Here is a 9,454-nt window from a genome sequence, read left to right as displayed (position 1 = left end):
TTTTTTTTAATAACTGCTTAAATAATTAAATATTAATTAATGCATTTGTGTGGGATGCGGGCCCCATCAAGTGCCCGGGCCCTAGGCGGCCGCCTAGTCCGCCTAATGGTTAATCCGGCACTGCTAGTGGAGGCGAGAGATCAATGGATAACCACACAAGAAGTAGTGAAAACTTGCATGATCCTTTGTCCAATTGGTTAGGTACTATGAGCCTGCTTAGGGTTTGAAGGATTGGGCAGGGTGGCGGCAGAAAACTCGGAAAACAGATTTTAATGCACTCCTCGAACTAGAACAGCAGGATTCGTCCGCGCATTTAATTATGTACTTGCAAGAAATATTGTGATTTACGGACATGAGTGCTGTACCATGCCAGATTAGGTTCTGCTGCACATTCTAGGCTTTCTTCAAGCTTGGGCGTCCAGGTTATACTTTTTAAAGTGTTAAATGGCAAAATTCTTGACTTTTCGATAACATGGTTTTTCCTATGGCCCCACTGGTATCACGGTGTTAGATACAGTCATCATAAAGAGTTTGAATGTAGAAAGTTTAAATCAGAAAGGTGTTTCAGAAAAAGGTAACACCGTCTCTAGCATAGGTAAAAAACTGAAAAATAATAATCGGGTTTGTTTTTGTAAAAAATTTTGCATAACTAATATACGATGCTGCCAGTAGTTTCGGCAAAATCCAAAAAAATGTGTAAAACTTTTTGTTCTTCAACCCCCTGTATCGTGAAAACGCATGCCGTTACAAAAATTTTTTACTAAGCAAACCCAATTATTTTTCAGTTTTTCACCTATCCTAGAGATGGTATTACCTTTTTCTGAAAAACCCTGTATCTATAGAAAGGCACTTATGGAATAAAATTATTTCTGTCCTTGTTTTAAACAAATTTAAAGAACGCTGAGACCCGTAGATTTGTATATATAAATGTGCGCTTTTTAAACATAAATTTAAATGTACAGGGTGATTCATGCAAGCTTACCATAGTTCATAAGCTTTATTTTTAATGGGACACTCTGTATATTTTTATATGTTTAAAATCTGCTTAACAACCCGATTTCATGGTCTACTATTAGTATAATACAGGGTGATCATTTAAAATTATAATGTATGGAAACCACTTATAGAATAAAATTGTTTGTGTCATTATTTTAGAAAATTATAAAAACGCTAGGATACGTCAAATTTTAAATTCAACTATTTACTGTTTAAATATAAATTTGAATATATAGGGTAATTCACGCAAATCTAGCTTAGCCCATTATCTTTAATTTTAATTTAACACCCTGTATATTTTTGTTTTAGAAGATACTTAACCACCTTATCTCAAAAATGTGTATTATGTAAGGTGTATTATATGAATAATACAAGCTGAAATTTTAAAATTATCTATAATTTTCGTAAAGATATTCAACAATAAAACTTTGAAATTAATAATTCAGGAATCACACTCTAAATAAAGGTATTATTTTTTAAAATAGCTATCTATTTTCTAAACTAGTATCAATATAGTGGGTTTTGTAATTTAATGTTTCTTATTTAAAGTTTTTAAATAATTTCAGAATTTGCGTATTTAAAACAGTAATGTGCAGAAAACAAGACTTTATGGGCTTCAGAAAACGAGTACCTACTAGTGATGTGAGTTGTAAAATTACATAACTTACGTTACATAAATTACACGTAACTTACGGTAATATTACATGATACCCGTAATTTAATGTAATTTATGTAATTTTTGGAATTTACGTAATTTATGAAATTTAACGTAACTTATGATAAATTTACATAAATTACCGTAATTTATGTAATTACTGGTAAAATTACATATATTATGGCAACTTATGCGCGCGCAATTGTCGTAAGTGCGGTGCGCCGGTGCCGGCGCGCGCGAACCAGTGGGTGCTATTACGCTCGTCGCTCGTTAGTCGTTCCTTAGTCTGAGTCAGGCAGGTTATGTTTACATTTCTGTTATTGTATGTGTAATGTGTATGTATAAGTTAGTTTTCGACTGTTCTTTCTCTATTCATTCACGCAGCGTTGGTTACTTTACATTTATTTATAAGGAAGCACAGAAACTATAAGGTAAGAAATATATTATTTCTACAAACAGCAAAACACGTGCCGGTGATGTCCATAGCAACCTTAGATTGGGAAACACAGGGGCGGGCCTATCGCATATCGACTGTACGTTAAATCTAACGCGCGTCATTTTATATGTGGCTACAGTACTTAATTCTGAATTCGGTTTACCAAGTTTTATTCGATTTTTTAGATTAGTTTACTGTACAATAACTATAAGAATGATAGGAGCAACGGGGTACTTGTGCATGTAGCATGTGTAATTGAATTACACTGACATAACTTACTAAATAAAAAATTTTGATAACGTTGAGGGCAAAATAATGTAGTTGTCCGATCCAGTATTCTGCTTATTCGAATTTCATTAAATTGTTACACAGATTCAATTTTAATCTTTCTTCTATTTAAGGATGCCTAACAATTTTTTATGCCCTCGTGCCCATCAAATACTTTGAAAAATAATGTTTTTTCCCTTCTTAATGTTTAAGTCTACCTGAATATTTTTTTTAGGTCATAAAACATGGTGAAACGTAAGACAGATATCTGGCTTTATTTTGAAGTGTTACCTGCGGGTTCTTCTAATCAAAAGACCATAAATGTGAGGTGTAAATTTTGCAAGAGTGTACATGCAAAAAATGCTACAAGAATGAAATCTCATCTTCAACAATGCACTTATGTGCCGCATATGATAAAACTTAAATTCAATATTTTAACTCCAAAGTCAAAGGGGAATCACTCTAAATTTCCATTTGAAACATCCATGAAAAAGATCACATCGGCAAAATTGGATAACGATAACACTGATGCTGCTTGTACATCATCAACGGTTTCCACAGCATCAACATCTGCTTCTGATAACATTCATGTGGAAACACCTGTTTGCACAAAAATCAACAGAATACAATCATTTTGTGATCGAATGACACACGAACAAAATAACGAATTGAATATTTTGCTTGCTAGAGCTATTTACACCAGTTCAGCACCACATTCAATTACCGAGAATGAAGATTGGAAATTGTTTTTTAAAAAAATTAGACCTTCATACACCTTACCATCGAGATATATGTTATCAAATCGTCTCCTGACCGAAGAGTACGAGCGAGTTGAAGTTCAAGTTAATGATAAAATTAAGCAAGCTGACAATTTATCATTGCAATGCGATGGTTGGTCCAACTTGCGAAATGAAAGTGTAATTAATTTCATTGTTACAACACCCGAACCGTTATTTGTCAAATCAGTACTAACAAAAGCAGAGAAGCATACCGCAGAATATATAACAAAATTAATGGTTGAAGTTCTGGAGGAGTATGGACCTAAAAAATTTTTCGCTATTGTGACTGATAACGCAAAGAATATGAGGAAGGCTGTGAGACAATGTGAAGAGATGTATCCCCATCTTGTATCATACGGCTGTTTAGCGCACACATTACATTTATTGTGCAGCGATATTTTGAAATTATCTTCAATAGAGACACATTTGTCACATATTATACATATCGTTAAAACTATTAACCAGTGTCAAGTACTGAGAGCTCAATTCACAGAAATAAGAAATGAGATGAAGTGTGGAGTGTCTCTTAGCCTACCTGTAAAAACAAGATGGGGTTCACATGTAAAATGTCTTCAAGATCTGACTAAATGCAAGTCCGTCCTACAACGTCTAGCAATATCTCCAGATAAAACAATTCAAGATAGAATACGCAGCGCAAAAGCAAATTTACTTGATGAAGGATTCTGGATAAATTCTAGCGCTCTTGTTGAATTGCTTAAGCCAATTACTGAAGCAATAACACGTCTTGAAGGAGATTCTTCGTCAATTCATTTGGTTTGTGAAACTTTCGCGAAAATCGGTAGTAACATATCTACTCATTTAGAATGCGTGAAACTAACGGATTGCGAAAAAACAGAAGCGATGGATAAATTTATATCAAGGAAGGAATACGCCCTTCAACCGATCCATTTTGCCGCAGACTTACTAAACCCTCGGTCTGTTGGTGCAAATTTATCATCAGCCGAAAGGATTGAAGCGATGAAATACATTACTACTATGTCAACCACGACCACGATAGAGATTGGTGATGAAGGAGTGTCAAAGATTACTGAGGATTTAGGAAACTATTTAGCTAAAACAGACTTTTTTGGCGAAACATTTTTATGGAACATACTCGATAATGTCTCTTTGGTTACATGGTGGAAAGGATTTTGTGGACATTCATGCCTCTCCAAAGTTGCAGTCAGGATATTGACAATGCCGTGCACTTCTGCGGCAACAGAGAGAAGCTTTAGCTCCCAGAGCAGCATTCATACGAAGAGAAGAAATCGCCTAACAACTCAAAGGGCAGCAAATTTAAATTATATACAATATAATTCAAAATTGCTGAAACGTTCACGACAACATCACATACAAAGTCAATATCCTATAGAAGAGACTGTACAGAACAACGTTTCGATAGAAGGTAGAAACTTACAGAAGGAGATAGAAGTAATTGAAAACCATATTTCCGAAGAGGAAGAATTAGACGAGGTAATTTTAAATTTAGGCATTTTTTAGATATGTGATATGTGCATGTGATATATGCAGTTTGCTTCTTTTCCGATTTTCCAATGCATTCCACCGTTTTCGAATAAAAAATTATAAATCTTATGTTTTCAGACAATATCATCATGGCATTCAAATACAACAGGAAATGGAAATTCCGACGATGATTTTAATTTTGCTGACTTTGCAATGACCGATGATGAAATTGATCAAAGAATGGAAACTAGGGAACAGAGACCAGCACGCATTTTGAGACAAAGCAAAGTGAACATTTTAGAAAACGTCTTAATGAAATCGGTAAATTAGTGTAAACACATACATATTTATTGTTTATATTCCAAAATTATCAATTTCAGGGTAAAGGCACAGAACAACCCCAAAAAAAAACGGAAGTCGAGAAGGATACTTCAGATGCCGAAAACAAGGTAGTTAGATCTGTATATATTATATTATAAACCCATTATTTTTACTCTCTATGTTTACACTTTCCTATTTAATTTCAGGATGCAGTTCTGGATTTGCCGGAGATAAAAAAAATTACACAAGGCTCATTGGAAGAGCAAACAATTGAAACTTCGACGTTTTATAACAAGAAGGTCTCCAGTTGTCTGCGAAAAAGGAAGTTGTGATTTATAAAAGCCGCTTAAAACAAAACTAAAGAACCTATGTTTTCATTTCTTTATTATTTGTATGTATTTCTTATCCACTTTTCTTTATTTCATAAGTATGTAGTTACTTTGTGTTTATTATATTCAATATGAATGCAAACAATTGATTTTTTAATACAATGAACATAAATTACATAAGTTACATAAATTACATCTGGTTTGTAATTTTTGGGTAATTTTACACGTGTAACTTACAATTTCTGAAATTACACGTAATTTCACATCGCTAGTACCTACACATTATTTATGATATCTCTCTCACAACCTCTTATTCGAGACAAATATCCCATCTGTATCTTGTCGTCATCTTTTGTTCTGGAGAAAGGTCCAGCTAATTATTACAAACACATGTACTGTATTTGTTCTGGTTACAAATTTTAAAGTTTTTTTCACTGAATACTATTTTTCTATAGTAGCAGGTCGGAACACGAGCGGAGCGTGAGGGGGTAATATAATACAATCCAGGGGTTCTCCGTAAAACATAAACGAAAGTTGCCAAGTCGGGAGATTTTGATTCCGTAGTTTTTTTATTTCAGTTAAAAAACAATGTTACGTAACGCGCTGTTCGAACCCCCCATGTAATGCGCCGTAACGTTATGCAAGACCCCCCTCCCCCCAAGGTGCGTTACGTAATACTTGAACGCTCCCACAGCACACTCGTGAGAAAGTATCTGGCACTATATTCTCAACTTCTGGTCGGTACTGAATATCAAAACTGTAGCATGATAGTTCAAGGCGCCATCTGATAATCTTCTAATTTTTTATCTTACTAGTGTGGCGCATATTGAACATAAAAGAGACAGACTTTTGATCAGTTCTAAGTCGAAAATGTTTACCTATCAAAAAATGTCTCCATTTTCTAAGAGCTTCCACTATTGCATAAGCCTCTTTTTCCACTGATGAATGATTTCTTTCACTTTTTGATAAGGTTCTTGAAAAGAAAGCAACAGGTCTTCCTCCTTGGCTAAGAGAAGCAGCAATACAAAAATCTGAAGCATCAGATTCAACAACAAAAGAAATCTTCTTATCAATTGCAGTAACAGCTGAAGAAATAATTTCAGATTTAAGAATTTGAAAAGCTTCAGTTGCTTGTTCTCTTAAAGGAAAAGTACTGCATCTAACTAGTTTTTGTATCTTTTTTAAAAATTGTGGGATAAATTTGGAATAATGTGCAAACATTCCAACAGCTCTCTTTAGTGATTGTGAATTGTTTCGCAAATGTAACTTCTTTAATGGTTCAAGTCTTTCAGGATCGGGTTTCAAGGTGTGATTTTCTATTTGATAACCCAAAAGTTTGATTGAATTTAGTGTATAAGAACTTTTATTTTGATTTATTGTTAAATTGTATTTCTTCCATAAATTTATTAAGATTTTCATTAGGTTGTTGTTGATTTAATCCACAAACCGTAATATCATCAAGATAGGCATATACTCCTTTTAAATGTTAAGATTTAATAATACCATCGATAACCCTTTGAAAGCAAGCCACTCCGTTGGTTACCCCAAAAGGGATCCGGCAAAATTGATATAGTTGGCCGTTGGCTTCAAAAGCAGTGTATATTTTCTCTTCATTTGTGATTGGAATTTGATGGTATGCATTTTTAGGATCAATCGTACTGAAGACAGAATATCTTGCTACTTTTCTAACAATATCTTCAACATCTGGGAGAGGATAGGCATCTAAGTAAGTAAATTTATTAATCGTTTGTGAATAATCTACCACCATTCGCTTTTTGTGCGTTTCACTTTTTGTGATAAGTACTTGTGCACGCCAAGGAGATTTGCTTTCTTCTATGATTCCATTCAATAGGAGATACTTTATCTCATCAGATATGAATTTTCTATCTTCAGTTGAAAATTTTCTTGATTTAGTTGCTATTGGTTTGCAATCATTTGATAGATTGGAGAATAATTTGAATGGCTCTATATTTAAGTATGCCAAGCTACAAATATTATCCACACGGTCAATAACTAAAGGCATTTTTGAGCCAGCAAAAGTGATTTCTAGAGAAGAATGTTGTTTAAGCAAGTCGTGGCCTATTACTACATCAGCACATAAATCTTGAATTATTGATAATTTGGCATTTTTATAGGAATGTCCGTTTATTTCTAAATTAACAAAGCAGTGTCCTGAGATAGTCATTCTGAGCGCTGTTGAAGCCATTAGTATGCTTGCATGACTTCTAAATGTTTTCACTTTAATAGACAATGCATAATTCTTACTGATATATGACTCAGAACTAGAGATTTAACACATCAGAAAAAACAGGAAAATTTGGGAAAAAACAGGTTTTTTTCCGTTTTTTTCCAAACCATTGGAAAGCTTGGAAAAAATGGGAAAATTTAAATATTTTTTAATTGAAACTTGAAACGTGAACAAATAACAATTTTAAAGCCGGTTGAATATATAATTTTGTAAAAATAAATGCAGGAACAGGAGTGCGGTCCTAAACTTAGTAGATTAAGCACACCGAAATTTAGTCTTGAAGTTTTTCATCGCTTTACTATAGTAAATCTTTAAACTAATTATAAGAAACATAATCAGTAGTTTAGTTATTAGTAGTGATTTGATTGCCGTAAGTACTTTTATCAATATATTTACGGTTTCATCAAAATCTTACAGAATAACAAATTTCAATACAGCCATACAGTTTTATAAATTCAAAGGTGTTTAACAAAAACTTGTTTTTGCCTTTAATATCTTCGATAAGTTAAAGACTTTGTAATTAACAGAGTCTGACCCATTACAATATAATGAAACGAAACAGGAAAATTAAAATAAAAAGTATTTAACAATTTTAACGATGGCTGGTACTTCTGACTACAGGGGTCCTCCAATGTTAATCAACAAACACCATATTTTTCTACAATTACACTTACAATACACCTGTCGACAATCTTGTTATTCCTGAATCAATTATCATTGACTTCGATAATACATCTTACCGAATCTATCTTGCTGATGGACTCACCTGCTATCTCTGTCATCAATCTGGTCATATCGCCTCAACATATACCAATATGACCATCCAACCAAACCCGTCCATACCTACATCCCAAACTGACCAAGACTCTATTTGTTCCTTTAACCCTTAAACGCCCAACCTTTTTTAGGTTCCATGTACGCCCAAGGGTGGGTAAAAAATGTCCACCTCGAAAATAGCTAATATATTTATTGAGAGTTGTTGGAAATGGATTAAACTTAAGGATCTTATGCTTAATAAACACAGCATCTTGTAAAATATTAATATAAACAATTTACAAACCTTACAACAAAATTACAATGTACATCAAAATTAACATACCAGTAAAAGCCAGTAATTCAAATTTGTTGATTTTCTCCATATTCTTTCTTTCAGCCTCCTCATTGGCGAATAATTATGTCGATTATGTAATTATACGTCGATAATTATATTGATTATGTTCCTACCAACGAGAAATTATATAGAAACCTTTAGTAATAAGTTTTACCAAGGGTGTACTTTTTATGCCCACCCATATTTAACTCAAGCTATTACTTTTATTTTCAAAAATATCGGTAGATACAATTTAACATCCGATAAAAGGCTGTCTTTTTAACAATAAATAATTTTTTTGGAAAATTTTTAAACACGTAATAAGTATGTTACAAGGGAATACGCATTAGGTGGACATTTTTTACCCACCCTTGGGCGTTTAAGGGTTAATGCAACAGCTGAAAACAAAAATGACTCTGTTCAGAATCAAACAGAAAACACTGGTAAAGTAATGGATTCCCAAGAACTCCCTACAGAAACTACTATACCGAATCGTTCTCATTCTGAAATATCGTCTCCACTTAGTGAAAACACAGAAATAGATTTTACAAAACCTTAACCAAGATCAACAAAAAAGCCAAAAGTCGCTAAATATGAAACAAAAACTGGAGAAACAGTTTCTACTGAATCACTTATCCAACCTGCAAAGGAATTTATTGATGAAGCTTCAACCCTGTTTGAATTAAACTATACCGAGTTTGTCAGCTTTCTGGATGATGCACATGGTTCCCCCAATCAATTAAGTATCGCACAAGAAGACACGAAAAACATAACAGGACTATTAACAATGCTAACAGAAATCTACCCCAAACTCGAAGACAGACGCACTAAATCTAGAATTACACGAATAAGGAAGAAAATACGTCGTC

The sequence above is a fragment of the Diabrotica virgifera genome, chromosome 3 (genome assembly GCF_917563875.1).
Source record: "Diabrotica virgifera virgifera chromosome 3, PGI_DIABVI_V3a".
Classification (NCBI taxonomy): Eukaryota; Metazoa; Arthropoda; class Insecta; order Coleoptera; family Chrysomelidae; genus Diabrotica; species Diabrotica virgifera.
Note: the sequence above shows the minus strand (reverse complement) of the source record.